At 46.6% G+C, this 16806-nt stretch overlaps 1 long non-coding RNA gene across 1 annotated transcript; it reads right to left on the bottom strand.

The window, feature by feature from the left end:
- Positions 1–8619: 8619 nt before the first annotated feature.
- Positions 8620–16355, bottom strand: LOC125960314 (uncharacterized). Its single transcript, XR_007469883.1, has 3 exons — positions 12997–16355; positions 12724–12898; positions 8620–9003 (listed from the first exon to the last, which is right to left on the bottom strand). It is a non-coding gene; the product is annotated as an uncharacterized LOC125960314 (long non-coding RNA).
- Positions 16356–16806: the final 451 nt, after the last annotated feature.

Here is a 16806-nt window from a genome sequence, read left to right as displayed (position 1 = left end):
CTCGAACCCGTGTCTCCTGCATTGGCGGGTGGATTCTTAACCACTGCACCACCAGGGAAGCCCCGTAATGTATTTTTGACTGTTGTCTATCTATCTCCCTAGTTTGCATCTAGTCACTATATCTCCAGTATCCTTTCACATTGCAAAGCAACGCAGGCACCATGTACAACAGTCAAACAAATCCGAAATATGTAACATGGAATAAAAAAGTGCTACATAATTCCATGCCCCTCAGATTTCCACGTTCATCAGCATTTCTAAATTTATTTTGGAAGCAAATAATAGATTCACATATTTTAAATATATTTCACCCTATCCACAAGTTACCATCACCACAACCCTCACCTTAACTGTCTTATTTCTTCCGTATCCTGCCACTTTCTCTATGCATATGTAAACAAACATGACCTTGTGTTATTTTCCTTTTACCCTCCCCCCTTTTTACTCAAAAGATAGTATAATCTTCTTGCACTTTACTTTTGTCACTTAACAACGTATCTTGGAAATCGCACCACATCCACTACCCAGAGAACTGCCTCAATTGTTTTTAAAGCTGAAGAAAGACAAATACTGTATGATATCGCTTCTATGTGGAATCTAAAAAAACACAACAAACTAGTGAATATAACAAAAAAGAAGCAGGCTCACAGATACAGAGAACAAACTAGTGGTTACCAGTGGGGAAAGGGAAGCAGGGAGGGACAACATAGGAGTAGGGGAGGAAGAGGTTCAACTATTATGTAAGAAATAAGTTACAAGGATATATTGTACAACATGGCGAATATAGCCAATATTTTGTAATAACTATAAATGGAGTATAACCTTTAAAAATTGTGAATCACTATATCGTACACCTGCAACTTACATAATATTGTACAGCAACTATACTTTTTTAAAAAGCTGCATTTTAACTCTCCCCTTCCCATCGATGGACGTTAGATTGTTTCCAAGAGTTTGTCATTACAAATAGCACTGCATAAATCATCTTACACGTGTATCATTACGACAGGTGCAAATCTTAACTGTAGGATAAATTCCTGGAAGTGGGACTGCTGAGTCAAAGGGTATATGTACCGGGAGGGCGGAATCAGTACTAGGTACTGTTAGATTCCCAATAACTAGCTGGCACTCCCAATTGCCATAGATAGGTGTTGTAACAGTGTCTGTTCTCACCAGCAATGAGAGAGAGCCTGTGCCCTGGGAGCTTCACTGATGGAGAGTGTGGGGAAAGATGCTGCCCTGCCTGACCCACACCCGCTAGAAGGTCTTCTCTAGACCAGCTGCCACTCTGCCCCAGGGCTTCTTTCTGGCTCCAGGAAACAGGCTTGACCTGTGTGTGAGCCTGGGGGAAGGACAAGGCAGAAAGGCCTGAGAGTTCATTCTCCACAAGCAACCATCAACCAATGATGGTAAGGGAGTTGGTGGATAAATACCTCAGCTTCCCGTTCTTAGAGGGGATAACCCTGGAATGTGTTCTGCACTGTCCCCCACGGTTCTCCAACTGGGCTCCAGGCTTGGCTTCAGAACACGCCCTTCATAACACCTTTCCCTTTCCTCCTTACTTCCCTACCTGTGTTTCCTGCCCTCACCTCCCAAATAAACTACCTACACTGAAATATTCATCTCAGGGCCTGCTTCTGGGAGAACCCAATTGAACAGCCTGTCATCAAAATTTTGGAATTGTATGAATGATATTGCAATGTCATTTGGATTTGCATTTCTCTTGTGAGTGAAGTTGAGCACATATTCATTCATTTGAGCTATTTTTAGTTCTATTTCTGTGAACTGATAGTCAAATCTTTTGTCTGTTAGTCTCTTCAATTTCTATAAAAATCACTCCATAATAGGAAGATGAGCTCTTTGTCTGCAATATGAATATTTTTTCCAGTTTGTTGTCCTTTTTCTTCTGTTCTTCTGCTTTCTTTTCTCCTTCTCTTCCTTCTCTTTTTTTTTTTTTTGCCATTCAGAAGTTTTACTTTTTATGTAGACAAATTAATCAATCTTCTCTTGTCTCTTCTGTATTTTGAGTCATAGTAAGAAATGCTTTCCTCCGTTCCAAGTTATAGAAGAATTCCATGTTTTCCAATAAATCTTTAAAAAAAACCTTTAGCTTGCATCTTTAACCCACTGGAATTTATCCTAGTGGATATTCATCAACTATTACCTTCATCATGCTTCTCCTGCACTGTGATCTCTCCTAGAATCACAATCACCCTGAAACTGCCCTTGGATTACTTTGAGCGAGGTGTCCTATTTCACTGCCCCAACCTATTTCCTCTTGTAGATGATTATAGATCTCTTGGCTTTCCTCTTAAGTTGGCCTTTACCACCCTTAGTAGCAGAAGAGTTTCCCGCTGCAGGCTTTTTCTACCTGCAATAGCTCCCCTGTATCTTTTTCTTACTGAGCCCATAGTTGATCTCATCTGATAGTGTACATTTTCTTCCTTTCCCACAACTCTTCATTTTTTCCCTTTTGTTCTGTTCAAAATGGCAGAGCAACTTGTGTGCCATTTTCATACGGTATTGGACCGGATGTCTCCTCAAGAGTGCGGTGTGTTTTTCCTTGCAGCCTCGAAAAGTAATGAAAAAGATTGAGAGTGCCACAAACGATTTTATAAATCTGTGGGGTCCTTTTGCAACTTGGGATGTTGCGGTGTACATTTTAAATTTATTTTCGTCTTGATAATTATTCGCTCTTAGGGAGAAAAATACCAAAAATAGACCGACAGACAGATAGATAGACAGACCTGATCTGTATTCATCTATAGAGTGTTAAATAAGTCACCCAAATCACATCTGCATATGAACTTGATTAAATTCTGTTGTTTTGGCCAAAGTGGACAAATTAGAAGGATTAAACCTTTTTTTTTGATGTGTTGCTGCCTTTCTGTTTGGCCATCCCTTAGGTGTGCTTCTAAAAATACTGCTCTTGCACTTTTGGTGCTTTTTTATGACATTCTAGGTCAATTCTGCCCCCTAAATGTGGGTGAATCATACTCAGTGATCTTTGACCTTCTTCTAGTTAAGTAACACCCGTGGAGGGCTAGTCTCTTCTTGGAATGAAAGAAGCCCATCATGTTCTATTGGCCTGGTTAACTGTCCTACCATTGAATCAGAGGCTCTATTCAACGAGAGAAAAGGAAACCAGCTATCATTCCTTCCTCCCACGGGCCTTTTAAGCTCCTTTTGCCCACAGATGCCACAAAGAAAATGCATCACCTCTGTCTGTTTACTCATCTGCCTCTGTGTGTACCAGACTCTGCTTGTTCTACCTGAGAAGAGAATATTCCTGCCTGCTGCAACTAAAGTAACACAGGGTCCCCTTTCATGGATACCCTCCACGGCCTTTCTTCCTTTTTCCTGCACGAGACCATGGGAGGAAAATTGGGCGGTGGAGTGCCCATCTCCCTACCAGACCTTCATTCTTCCTGCCTGTTTGCAGTGTCACCTCTGTGGAAACTTCCATCACAGACGTCTCCTCCAGGCATCCCCACCTTCCTCATCAGCATACTCCTCCCCTGAGTGTCACTAGCTGTGGGATTGTAAGACTCCATTATAATAAAGGTGACAATGACAGATCTCAAGGAAGTCGAGCTCCAAAGTGAGGGAGGGAGGCACATCAGAGAGAACGGGCCCTGGGAGCCTGATAATGAGAGGGAGAGGACTTCTTCTGCTTATGGGTGAAAAAGACAGGGAAGTCTCTGAAGACAAAGCACATAATAATGTGATCACAGAGCCCTCCTAATGGGGCCGATGTGATGTTCAGAACATATATTCTTTTCACTGCCTTACTCTTATGTTCCAGGGGAAAGGTCTTCAAATGAGTGTTTACTCAGTGTACCTCACTCGGTAACACCACACTCTGGGCAGGACTTTTATTACAGCAAAGTTACATGCAGGTATATGTTTAATTGACTTAATAACCCTGGGGCTCATAGATAATTTTTTCTAAACTCTTTGTCTCAGTTACAAGAATTTAAAAAAATGTTTTGTCAGACATAAATCCCTTAATAACGTTGTCAATTTATTTCTTAAAGATTTTCTAACACGCTTAGCTGGGTGCTCCGTTACCCTTTTCTTCTCCTAAAAGGCGGCTTTTTTTTTGGAACAGAAGTGTATAAACTGGGTCAGCCATCATGGCCAGCTTCCTGTGTAAGGAACGCCCTGTTTTCTCCAAGCTGGAATTTGGAGATGCAAGACCTCTTTAGGAAGTGACTTGAGGTCCTCTCGGTGTTCAGGAAAGAAACAGGCCATAACTCTGCCTCGTGTGCTGGAGGGGACTGCTGCTCTCACGGTAGCTGGGGATGCAAATGTTCACGTTTCTCTTGGACTGGACCCGGGCCGGACCTATTGGCATGGCTTGATTGAGTTGATATAGCCTTTCCCTTTCTTTCTGTTGATATAGCCTTTCCCTTTCTTCTGTTTCTCAGTCCCTGAGTCTGGCAGTCAGAAAGGCAAGCGAAGTCATGACTCTCCCAAGTGCATGTAGATAACAGAGGATTTTCCAGAGCTATTTGTTCCCAGAGGGCTTTCTGGATGGTTCCTGAAATTAGGAACGAGAGGGATGGTCCACCAGCCCTAAATATTTTTTGCTTAGGACTAAGGTTTTTCCAAATCCTTAGTGGGAATAAAGAATGCTAATGGGTATGGGGGTTTCTTTTTGGAGTGATGAAAACTTTCTAAAATTGATTGTGGTGATTGTTGCCCAATTTTATCAATATACTAAAAATGACTGAATTGTACACTTTAAATGGGGAAATTGAATGGTATGTGAATTGTACTTCAACAAAGCTGTTATAAAACTGTATTCATATATTTGATTGTTAATAACTAATCCTATTCTTAGAGGATCCCATCCTTAATGAATCTAATGATATGCATCGCTCAAGACCAATAGGAATCACCTGGGACTAAGGGCAGGTGTCAAAATAGATGAGCAGAGTTGGTGCAAAATTTGTTCCTGTGACAGACTCAGAAGCTCACATAGTTCTTACAAAACACTGTTATGCAATTCATTCATTTCAAAATAGGGAATCTGAGTTTTGTATTACTTACTTACGTAGCCTAAGATTAATTTTTAAAATGTTAGGGTAAATAAAAGCTCAGAAATACACATCATCTTCTGGTCACCACTTGCCCGTCACCTGCTACTTCCTGATTCACTGGCAGGAGGGATCACACACAAACATTCCCAGTGGAATTCTGGGGTCGTGTACCTCAGCATTTTCTCAGGGCAGCTGCAGGTAGGGTCAGGATGTTGGGAAGTCATTGAATCCAGGGCTTTAGAATGCCTGTGACCCCTCCCCTCACTTTGGTGTTGACCTCCAAGAGCTAGCACCTGTGTTTCTCTTTTAGAAGCTGGTCCTCAGTCTAGAGGGACCGTATGCACAGAGAGCCAGCAGTGCCTAGGAAGAGATGCGCCCACCCACACGGGGCGTGGCCCTCAATCAATGACTGATGGGTGCACACGGGGAGCATTGAAATGCCAGGTGGAGACGACCCTGAGGCCTCACTCACACTCTAGAGCCCCTTACGGCAGCGGTCCCCAACCTTTCTGGCACCGGAGACCGGTTTCCTGGAAGACAATTTCTCCACGGAAGACGGCGGGGAGGGATGGTTCAGGCGGTCATGGGAGTGATGGGGAGCAATGGGGAGCGGCTGATGACGCTTCACCTGCTCACCCACCACTCACCTCCTGCTGTGCAGCCCGGTTCCTAACAGACTGGTCCGTGGCCTGGGGGTTGGGGACCCCTGCCTTATGGGATCAGGCAAGGCCCCTTCGAGGGTCTCTGCAGGGGAACGCACCTTTGCTTAGTTTCCTCCCCTTCCCTGCTTCCCTACAGGTCTCCCCTGGGAGCACTTCCTCTAGAAATCCCCTGCACAGGGATCCTCACAGCAGACGCTACTTTCAGGGGCCTGACCTAAGACCAGAGTCCACATACCACAGCTAATCCGTGTGCTGGTGGTTAGCGTGCCTAGGCACACTGTGGGTACAACTGGTCTCCGAGTCTTAACTGTGGGAATCCAGCCTTTCCCTCTGGAAAATTGGAGTGCGTGGGCAGGCAAGGGGTCAGGTGGGACTTGACAGAAGCAAGATGTAGAGAGAGAAACACGGGGGTCCTGGAGCAGGGCCAGCTTTGTGGGAATGCAATCTGTGCGGTCACATAGGGCTCTGCACTTAGAAGGACCCTTGGTTTAATGCTCTTACATCGTCAACTTGAAATTCGTAATACTTTTTGTAAAAGGGTCCTGCACTTTCATTTTGTGCTGGGCCTTGCACATTATGTAGTTGGACCTAGTCCATGTATCTAACCATATCTGAAGCTACATACTCCTGGATGTTTTCGGTTTCACAACCCAGCAAATGTCCTTTGGGCTTCTGTCATTTGCAGCATATAGAGCTATGAGCACAGTGGGTTCCCAACTGCAAATGTCAGAAACTCATTCTAGCCGGTTTCAGCAGAAAAGGAATTTGTTCAAGCATTATCAGGTAACTCAGAGAATCTGAGAGGTCCAGAGGAACAAACCTGAACGCCCAGCGGCAAAAAACAGTGGCCAGATTCTATCACAAATAGAATACATCCCTGGACACAAATATCACGTTCACGTACCCGAGTCTGGGCCTGGGATGCTCCTTGGAACCTTTGTCACAGGGAACTGGATACTCTGCCGCTTCGCTCAGCTGAATGGGTTCCACGCACCACCAAATTCTTCATGGCATTAGCTTCCCAATCGAAGTCTCCTGTGGGTATCAGGTTGGTGAAGGCTATCTCGTGCCTGCACCTGAGAAGCAATAGCAGCTGGGCAAGAGGCATTCTAAATAGCTTCCCTCTTGCATTGGGTGGGGGCGGGAGGGGGGCAGTCATGAACCAGGGAATTTCCCCAAACACAGTAAAGGCATTGAAAAACGTTGGGAGGCATCCACGGGTACCCACTACCCACTACTTACATACATCTGAATTCTGCTGCTGACTGTGCGCATAGGAAGTACTTCATAAACGTGGAATGAATCCCACACACTTTCTACTGCTCTCAGTGATTCAGGGGTCTCCCAGTATGCTCCCCCCAACCAACCCTTAGGACATCCTACACCTTGTTGCCCTTTCGGGGCTGCCCCAGGCCCACTTTTCGACCCCATGTCCCTGGTACTGTACTATTTTCCACCCATCTGGAATCCCAACCAGGACAATACGGGGTACGTTTCTGCAAAGCAAAACAGAAACAAGCCCTTAGGTTATAAGGTGTTTTGTTTACCTGGAGGCAGGTGGAAAGTGCTTGATAGATGTTGTTGGCTGCCACAAAGCAAGTCCCACACACTTACTGCAGCTGGCAGGTAATGAACCTATTTCTATGCAAAAAAGGATCTCTTTGTTGCTAATCATTTTTATGCCACTTCCACCCTGTTCAGGAGTATTTTTCGGAATCAGGTGTTAACAAAATAATGAACCAAATAAAATGTACAGTTAGCAATTATCAGTTTCCTTTGATGAATCCGCCCTCGAGTTTGTTATTGCCAAGGTGATGTAAAAATTAAACAGAAGAACAAAAGAGTGCCTTTGGGAGGGGCATGAAATCATTTAAAAACAACTGTTTCATCCATTTTGTACCGCTGTACTGAATACATTTATTTCAAAGGAGAGGCTGGAGTAGAGAGTGGAAATGGGCGGAGGGCCCGCCATGGACACCAAGCTCCTCGAGGCGGGGCTTTTCGGCTGTTTTGCAGGAGGCTCTGGGTAGCCTTTGGGGAGAACACCTTGGTGTCAGAGGGATGAGGTCGGGCAGACATCGGCGGGGCCAGAATCGCGTCTAACTGGTGTGTGCTCGGGGCTGTGCAGGATTTGGAACACGGAAAGAGCAAAGAGCTGTGTCTTGTCTCTCTCTGCCCTGGGTGAGCTCATCGGCTCAGTTTTTCTGAAGCTTCACTGCTGGTTGGGGTGGGGTAGGCATGAACCAGGGCTCCTCTAAGACGCTCTTCTCTCCCCACACCCCGGTTAGAAGGATTGTCAACCTTCATTCTGCCAGAGAGGTCAGGCATTGCTAGAGCCTTCAGTGTCCTTCAAGGGGGGCGGGGGGTGGCTCTGAACTCTGCTTCCCTGGGAATCAGTGAGGAGGCTATGGTAGGTGCTCAGAAGACATTTGCTGAACAACTGCTTGTTCACTTTAAACATTCATCTGGGCTGTTTCCACTACAGCATTCTTCCTCTTTCTGTGCTGCCCATCAGTCACTATGGCTTCTTGGAATTCTGACAGAAAGCATTAAAACATAAAATGAAGTCATAAATCATTCTCCTGAATGCCAGGAATACACATCCACCCTGCGTGGACTGCCCCGCAGTTAGGGTCCGCTCCTGCATCCCCAATCCTCAAGCCCGGCTCCTCTGCGTTGCCCAGGATGGGATAAGAACACAGGTCAAATTCCATGTTTCCACTGTGAAGGAAGCAGCCACCTCCTTAGAGGCAGTTTCTGAATAACCTATGCTGTATGTTTTCACTGACCTTAAATCCAAAGCCAAATCGATGTAGAAGAGCCATAAGGATGAGACAGGAAGCTTGAGAGATTCACTTTTTAAGGGATCAGCCATGTCTGTGAAATCTCATCTCGGCTCATCTCATCAGTGCTTCTCGCGACCTCCCCTGTGGCATCCTGTGGGCTCTGGTCTCACCTCCTATCATCTGTAAGAGATGACGAGGCTTTCTTCACATTGAAGGGGAGACACAGGACGCACACTTCTCAGCTGCCATCTCTGGGATGCAGAGCACACTTCCTCCTGTCCCTGGTGGAACCACGGCAGTTGGGTTTAAATCCACAATCAAACTCATTTCTGGGCATGTGGGAGGTCACTTTCTGAACTGATGTTCCCTGCCTGCAGCCTCTGAGATCAGAGTGACCAAGTAGAGCTTCCTCTTTTTCTCCCCAAATTTGGCCAAGACAAGATCTTCCAGTAGGCCAAGCTGCAACTCACCACCAAGATACTTCTGCATTTTTTCTGTTCAACGGGATGCCTAAATCCACAAAGGGGGCAAAAGCATCTTTTCAGAAGACATGCCAAATCAGCTGCTGATTACCCGTGCTAGAAGTATACACAAAAGAATAAAACACCATGCTGTAGAGCACCCTCCCCGTTCTGCTCTTAGAAGAGCTTTGGCTTCCTGAACCTAAGAAACATCATGGCCTGGCAGTGTAGGGCATACCCATGATTACAAATCCCGGCTCTGCCACTCTCTGTCTACGTGACCTTGGGCAAGCAACTTGACCTCTGCGACTCAAGTTGGTCATCTGTAAAATGAGGGTAACGATTGTACTGCGTCACAGGGGTGCTGTGAAGATTAAATGAGACAGGGCATAGCCTGGTACCTGGAACATTCGGTAGGAGCTTAGCGAACATCAATCATTAGCCCGTTACTCAGATGTGGGCAGAGGAGAGAGACATAAGCTTCCTGGGAGCCTGGAATCCTGAAAGGGGTGCAGGAGCATGAACAGCGTATTGGGGCAACTGCTATTGCCCTTTCAAGTGGCAGCTGGGAGCCTTCAACTCTGACCAGCCTCCCCCGCATGGATGGCTGCCTCTGCCTGGATGACCTTTAAAATGGGCAAAGCCATGGGCCCAGAGGCTTTTGCTCTCCCTGTGACTGATTTGTCTAATTATCATTCTCCCTGGGATTTGACTGACCAGAGGTGAGCTCAAAAGAAAAGGAGGGGTCAAATATCAATAGAACCTTCGGCCCAGCACAGAGGAATTGGAGTTTTCTGGAAGCTAGGGCAAGCCTTCCAAAGATTTTCAGCAGGAGGGTGGCAGGATCAGAATTACGTTTCTGGAAAACCACAAGGGAAGACATTGTACACCCACAGGTGTCTGTAGAGGGCCATAGAGTCAGGCAGGAGGCAGTGGGTGAGGGAGACCTGCAGTGCACTCCCCAGTTGCTCAGGGAAGAGGTGACCCACCTAGACCAAACAGGGCAACAGAAATGGAGAGGGAGAACGAGGAGAGAAGGCGTATGAGTGAGTCGAGAGGTAGAATCAGCTGTGCTTTGTGAATGACTGGGTGCAGGAGCGGGACTGTGGGGAGAGCAGCTCTCACGGTTCTGGCTGGAACGTGACGCTGCCCAAGGCAGGATGAAGAGCAGGTTTGGGGGAAGATGAGCTTTGGGACATGCTGAGTTTGGGATGCTTGTGGGAGGCCCCAGTGGCAGCTCCTCCCTGAAGATGCGGGCTCAGAGTGGGTACGGTCTGCACTGGGGTGGTTAGTTCCAGCTGTGGATGAGCTGCCCAGGGAGACAAAACTCAGATGAGCACAGTGATGGCTTTGATGTCAACTCAGCTGAGTTACAAATCAGCGTGGCCTCAGCATGGCAGGGCACCGCCCACCCCGAGGTCCTTGGGTGTGGGGGGGTGTCCAGGCTGTACCTCCTGAGACCACTGCTTCTGGAGAACTTGGAGGAGAAGCAATGTGGAGATTCTGTGCAGGGCTGGAAGCTGGGGAGCCGAGCAGTCTCACAGGAGTGTCAGCCCTCCTCTGGTTCCCCGGCCTTGCACACAGTGCCCCACTCCCTCTCCATGCCCTGCACAGAGCCACAGTCAAGTGGGAGGGAAGCCCGCCCCTGAGACAATTCTCTGCCTGCCCTGAATCCCTGGGGATGCCTGCCAGGGAGCACTGGGCCTCTGGGGAGCTTTGCTTTCTCGCCTCTGAGGCTCTGCAGAGCCTTGGCTGTCGGCGGGAGACAGGAGGGCAGCATTCCCTGAGGCTTGGCACTTCTGGGGGGGGGGGCACAGCACGCTGGTTCTGCTCCGGCAGAGACTTCACAGGTGAACACTGCGGGTGCGGTCCACAGCCGCCGAGGAAACAGAGAAACACTCCAAGCTGTGCCTTGTACAACCAACTAAAGCAAAGATGGACAGAGCGACTCGGTCTCCTTGAGAGCCGGCTTGAGGCACAAGATTGATGATGGGGTCCTCTGCAGTCAGGGACGTCATTTATTCACTCATTGTAGGTCTTGGGGAAATGCCACATCAAAATGGCCTGAATCACTAGCACATCCATAGGCTCACATACTCATGAATCACCTACACTCTCGGCGTCAAGAGGAACTTCATCATCCGTCCATCCATCCATCAATCCACCCCAGAGACTGCCACTGTGCCACACCCTCAAATGCGTGTAGAGGACACAGTGGTGAATCAGACACGAACCTAAGAAATGCACAGCCTGGAAGGAAGAGAGGGATAAATGAACAGCCCCCATTATCTCCACCATGATAGTCTTCCTGTTATGATTGGTAGACTTCAGAACAATGGTAGGGACACAGAAGTGGGCGTGATCAGTTCCACTTAGGTTGGAATGGGTGGCTGGTCAGAGAGGACATAGCTTTTGAGATCAGTCTTGCAAAAAGCAAGAGGGATGTTTAGCAATATGCTATTCTGTACAACTCCAAAGTTCCTGAAGTTCTAGTAGTTAATCTTTGCTACCTTGAACTAAAGACCAAACTTGAGGTCTCTGGGGGTATGGAATGGACTGAAGAGCAATTGATTCTTTTTAAGGTCCTGCTTAGATATTAGAAAATTACTTAAATTTAACTTTTCCAAATATTTTGAAATATGAATAAGTGGATAAAATTTCACTGAATAAGAGAATGAGTCTTTTCTAAGAGCCCTGGTTATTGTCAAAAGAAAGAAAAAGGACGGCAAAAGGGAGGTTCTTTTGTTACAAATGGGCCTTTATAACTTTTAGGGAGGAGGAAGCTAAAATATGGAAATTTCTATCACTCATTTTTATTGTGTTTCATAATCACCTGATTCTGTTAAAAGGAGTTTTTTTTTTTTTTAAACTCTCACATGATTTAAACTATCCTTTTAAAGTAAGTAGAGAGACAAGAATTCCAAGATGTCAGAAGAATGGAGGCTGTACTTACTGAAGATGCGCATTAGAATCACGTGGGCCCCGCTCAGTACTTTGTTCCAGCATGCCCCATCCCTGCTCTGACGAACTGCACATCCCCAACTCCAAACACATGACCTGGGAGGGGGTGTGACAGTTACAAGACTCTGACCCCTTGCTGGGGGATCATGTGACCCAAGCAAGACCAATCAGGGTCCGTCTCTGAGACTTTTCGGTTGGAGTTGGAGAAGGGCCCTGTCCCAGGGGTTATGGATCAGAAAGGAGTTGAAGTTGAAGAAGAAGGTGGCCTTATTCTCTACCACTCGGAGAAAGCCTGTCTGCTGTGGGAGAGAATGAACCAAGCAGATATAAGCAAAGCAAAGGGAGAGACAGAGAGCTCTGGTTTCGTTTCTCATCCCTAAAAAGATACATAAAAATGAGCTTTGAATGGCTCAAAAGGATTAGGAAAAATAGGTCAACTAAGAGAATCCAAATGTAAGTGGTTCATTGGGAACACTCAGTGTGGTAGAGATAGAAACATGAGACATGTTTTTCCTCCCCATTGCTGTGCTCTGTGATATCTGCTTTTCTTGATCTTTAATTTATCTTGGCACAGTCCACAACTTTCTGGCCACTTTCAGTGATTAAATACAGCCAGGTCCTAATAAAAACACCAATCTTCTATCCAGTGCTGTGATTTCTCCTCTGCCATTGCTGCCTAGACTTGTGGCTCAAAGGACTAGTAGGGAGAGAAAACATGGTCTTCCTTTCCCTTATTTCCCATCGCTCATGTTTCTAGCTGGTCTACACTGGGCAGTAGGGGAGGGATGGGAAGAAGGGGTCAACTTACACAACTCTCATGTGGTAAGGGGGCCTTGATTTCTCTCTGGTTCAGTACAGCCTGCCAGGTGATGCAGGTTCCAATGGCTCCGAATATGCTTTGCCTAGATAAGTGACCGGTGGACCTTTTGTCTCATCTGGTAGGCTGAGAGGAAATGGAGCTGCCAAGCCATATGAAGCTCCCACTAGAGATTTAAAGGAAGATGAATGGTACTTAAGTAACAAGAAGACCGTGAAATCAAACCATTAAAAAACAATTTCAAGACGAGTCAACTTCCCTCACCTTCTTTTCACTGTGATAAAGCCCCCCAAAGTCATCGGATGGTTCTTTTGATCTTGCTTAAGTTGACTGTGTTGACTGTCTCACCATTTTCCACCGGGGCACAGAGGTACTCCTTGCTTTGGGGGAAATGCTGCTTCTGGGAGAAGATGGGGAAAGGGGAGACTCCCACTTCCTTCCCCCACTTTCTCCAGTTATTTTCCAGTCTTGAGGACAAAGCTGGGATTTCTGAGGCTGAAGTCACCAAGGTTGCCTGCAAGCATACCTAAAAGAGAGAGTCTCACTAGGTTTACTTTTCTCTGATTTTTAAAAACTTCTTTCATCCAACGTGAGCACTCTGTCACTCTCTACCCCAGAAGCTTGAGTTCCAAATTGAGGTCCAGAAGGGACTCGTGTGGGTTTTTGGCCCATGGAGCAAGATGCCTTTAAATCTATTGGTGATGGTGGTGTGAGTGTCACCTAGGATGACATACATTTCTTCTTCTGTCCCCAAAACCCAACTTCCCAACTTTCCATTTTTTAGTTTTTAATTTAAAAGTTAATTATACAAATGATAAAGAAATGCATTCTCCTTGTGAAACATGAAAGCAAAACACTTTGGATAAGATTACAGACCACTCTGACAAACAGTGCCACCCTCCCACTAAAGAAGTAATAGCTATTGCAGGAAGACGTGTACCCCCTAGTTCTTTTTCTACTTATCAACATGCATGCTATGTATTTATGTCCCCATAGAAAATATAAAGAATGTGTGTTTAAATTTATTAAAGGCATTCTGTTTTGCACACTCTTCTACAACTTGTTTTTCCATTTCACATGGTCCTTCAGGTTGGAAGGACTGAACTCAGAGCTCTCTCTCTGGTAACACAGCCTGGAGGGCATGAGGGAGGCTGAAACCCAGCCCATCTCTGCTAGCTTAACCCAAAGAGAAGGCTGTCCTTCTCTGACTATTCTAATTCATTCAAAGATATGGTGTGTGATGTGGTGGCCCTGGATGGATCCTCCATGCTCTATTTAATTGCTTCGTAGTATTCCCTTAGTGTGGATACACTGCTTTCGTTGGAGCCATCCCCGTGGTTGGACATCTAAGTTTTTTCTAGTTTCTCATGATCGTAGGAAATGCTGCCATGAAGTTTTATGTCTATTTCTGTGTACATGTGCAAATATTTCCCTAGAGAAGTAGTGAGACTTCTGAGTCACAGGGATACACATTTTAAATTCTACTAGACAATGTTAAACTGTCCTCTGAAGGGCCCCACCAATATGCAGTCTCACCAGCAGTGTACAAGAGTGACCATTTCCATCCTCCTCACCAGTACTGAATGCTCCAGACTTGGATCTTCCTTCCGATTGCCGTCCCCTTCTTAGTGTGCGTCTGGTCGACCCTACCGCTCTGGGGTTGTTCCCAACCCACTGTCTTATTTTGTTCCTGGTTTCTTCATCAACTTGATCTCAGTCTTGGCTCTCTGGCCACCTGAGTTTCCTTCTCCTTTGTCCTGACAAGGAGCGTCTGCTCTCACGCTGGCCTGAATTCCGGGTGGCAAGTGAGCAGGAGAACAGCTCTGCCTCCATCTAGCTGTGTGACCATAGATGAGGCCTCGGTTTCCCCATCAGTAGCATAAAGGAACTGGGTTCCAGGAACTCCAGGATCCTAGCTCTCACTTTAACCAGGCGCTCTTGCCCGCATCAGAGCTAACCACCGTTTGGTCCGGATGGAATGCTTTACTGCAAATGCCCACAGTCAGACATGAGGCATCTGAAGAAGTGACGGGTAGGTATGGACTTTATTGCTCCAATAAATTATGTCACCATTCATTACTGTGTTTTCATGGGTGAGGATGGGTGACGAAGGAAGGACCTTTCGGTCTGCCCAAGCTCTCCACCATGTAATGAGCCTTTCTCAATTAAATCGGGCTTACTCACACCTCTTCAGCCACTTCCTTCTTGCTTTTCAGACCAGATCTTCCCCATTTATTCTGAAAATATTTATTGAGCAGCTGCAACATCCCCTTCTCCACGACCACTTTTGCAAGGGATGAGAGTAGAAGACGCAGGGGGTGGAAAAGGGCTTTTCTGAGCTGCCTGCTCTCATGGCTTAGTTCACTGCTGTCTAATAGAACTGTCTGAGATGATGGAAATGTTCTCCAAAATCCGTGCTGTCCAGTATGGACAAACTGAAGTGCCTTGGACCACTTGTTATAGAAGGTGTGGTTGGGATCCCTGTGCTAGTGCATAATGAATGTAAGGAAGCAATACAGTCCTGGGGGGCTCGCAGCAGACACTCCAGAACTCAGTCCTCTCCACTCTCTTTAAAGCTTCAGTCTCTTAATCAGTAAAGAACTGAATCGAGGATGAAAGGACATAGCGTGTTTAGGCCTTGACCCAGGGCCTGGCCCACTGTAGATGGCCAACTGGGGTATTCCCTTCCCCTCTGCTCTGCTGTCTGGGTTCTCAGGACTCCTACATGCTTCAGACAAGTAAAAGTTTCCACCATGAGGAGGCGGGACTCAGGGAGCAGAGCCTATGCTTCAGGTTGGAAGGACTGAACTCAGAGCTTCTGCGACGGGCAGGCTGAAGAGGCCACCTCCCCCTTCAAAGGCTTCCAGAGCCTCAGACTCTGATTCACCCAGGTGAGTTGCATAACTTTATGGACGCCACAAATCATATCACTCCCACCGTGGGGATTTCCAAGGGTGGGAATTTGCCTCTCCCACTACAGCCTACCTGGACAGGTGTTGGAACATAATAGGTATTCAGTGAATAACGGTGGGTGGGTTGATCACCCAAAGTCATGTAGTTTGAATGGCAGCCAGGAGCTATGAGTTTTAGATACCATCCCCCACCCTGCCCCCAGCTCTGTTCCAGGAAAACGCAAGGACTTTGGGGTCGCAAGTTAGGGCTGGACCCTCAGCTTTGCTGTTGCCTGGCTCTGTGATCTTCGCAAGTGCTGACTCTGTTTGTTGTCTTTATTTCCCTGGTGCCCTCCAATTCTGGGACCTGAATATGTATGGCCTGCTTTTGCTGGGCAGGTCCTGAGGCTGGCATAGGCGTTAAGGACACACTTCTCCTCAGGCTGGGGTTTGTTCTCCCAAACCCCCGCCTCCTCTCCACACAGCGGAGCTTGCAGCTGGCTTCCTGTGGCTCCAACAACAGGCGGGCGGCATTCTCCTTCCCTTCCCTGACCTCACCCAGCAAGCACTCCAGAGGCGGTCAAAACAAACAGGACTTGCGCGACCCGGCCAGGAAATCCAGAACAAAGGAGGGCTTCTTTTATCAGCTGTTTCCTTTTGTCAGAAGATAAATCGTGAGAGCAATAACCTTAAAAAAAAAAAAAAAAAAAAAAACTGGAACAGAAAGAGAAATAAAATCAGTTAAATACTACTTTGATAAATTTGAGTAATTCATTTATTTTTCATTCAATGAGTATGTGATTATTATGTGTCAGGTACATGGAGCTGTGGCTGTTTCATGGTGTACAAGACATGCAGTTTGACCTAGAAGAGTTCAGGGTTTAGTGGAGATTAGAAATAAGAAGCCGACAGGACTACAGTACAGTAGGACTAGGGGTCACTGACTTGGTCATTACTGTGTCCCTACTGCCTGGAATTCGGTGGGCATGTAATGGGTGCTTAATAATGATCTGTTGAGTGAATGAGGACAGATGCTTGGGAAGCCCATAGGAGGGGTGCCTAATCCAGAATCCAAAGCTTCTTGGAAGAAATGACAGAGAGACCAGAAGACTTGAAGAAAAGGCAGGAGTTAGCAAGGCAGAAGTGGTGAGGGGAGGTAGGGAAAGATGGGGGTGGGCAGGGG

This window comes from Orcinus orca, chromosome 10, assembly GCF_937001465.1.
Source record: "Orcinus orca chromosome 10, mOrcOrc1.1, whole genome shotgun sequence".
NCBI classification, from domain to species: domain Eukaryota; kingdom Metazoa; phylum Chordata; class Mammalia; order Artiodactyla; family Delphinidae; genus Orcinus; species Orcinus orca.
The sequence above is the reverse complement of the archived record's forward strand: the minus strand, read 5'-3'. Positions and strand labels throughout refer to the sequence as shown.